Raw genomic sequence first — 384 nt, 5'->3', positions numbered from 1 at the left:
TCCACCCTGCGTTTCATGGCCCAATAGATGACGCTTTCCAACATAAATAATATTGAATTATATATAAATGCACATTAAATAGCGAACTCGTAAACACTATTAGACGCCGTGGCCGAGTGATATAAAGTTTGCCAAAAAGCGAATAAACATCTTGGATGTACGGTAATTGTGTTTATTAAAACTTAATAAAAGTCAAACATATTAACATATTTTTTTATTATTTGTTCACACATTTCCCAAAGGACATATGGAAAGTGAGTTTAGGTATTGGGGAAAATATTCGTAGGTATTATGAATAGAAAAAGAGATATGTATCGATTTATTTTCAAATAGATTAGGATACAGCGGGAGGGGCAAGAACACATACGGTACAGAATAAAGAAT

Source organism: Penaeus monodon, chromosome 24, assembly GCF_015228065.2.
Source record: "Penaeus monodon isolate SGIC_2016 chromosome 24, NSTDA_Pmon_1, whole genome shotgun sequence".
NCBI classification, from domain to species: domain Eukaryota; kingdom Metazoa; phylum Arthropoda; class Malacostraca; order Decapoda; family Penaeidae; genus Penaeus; species Penaeus monodon.
Note: the sequence above shows the minus strand (reverse complement) of the source record.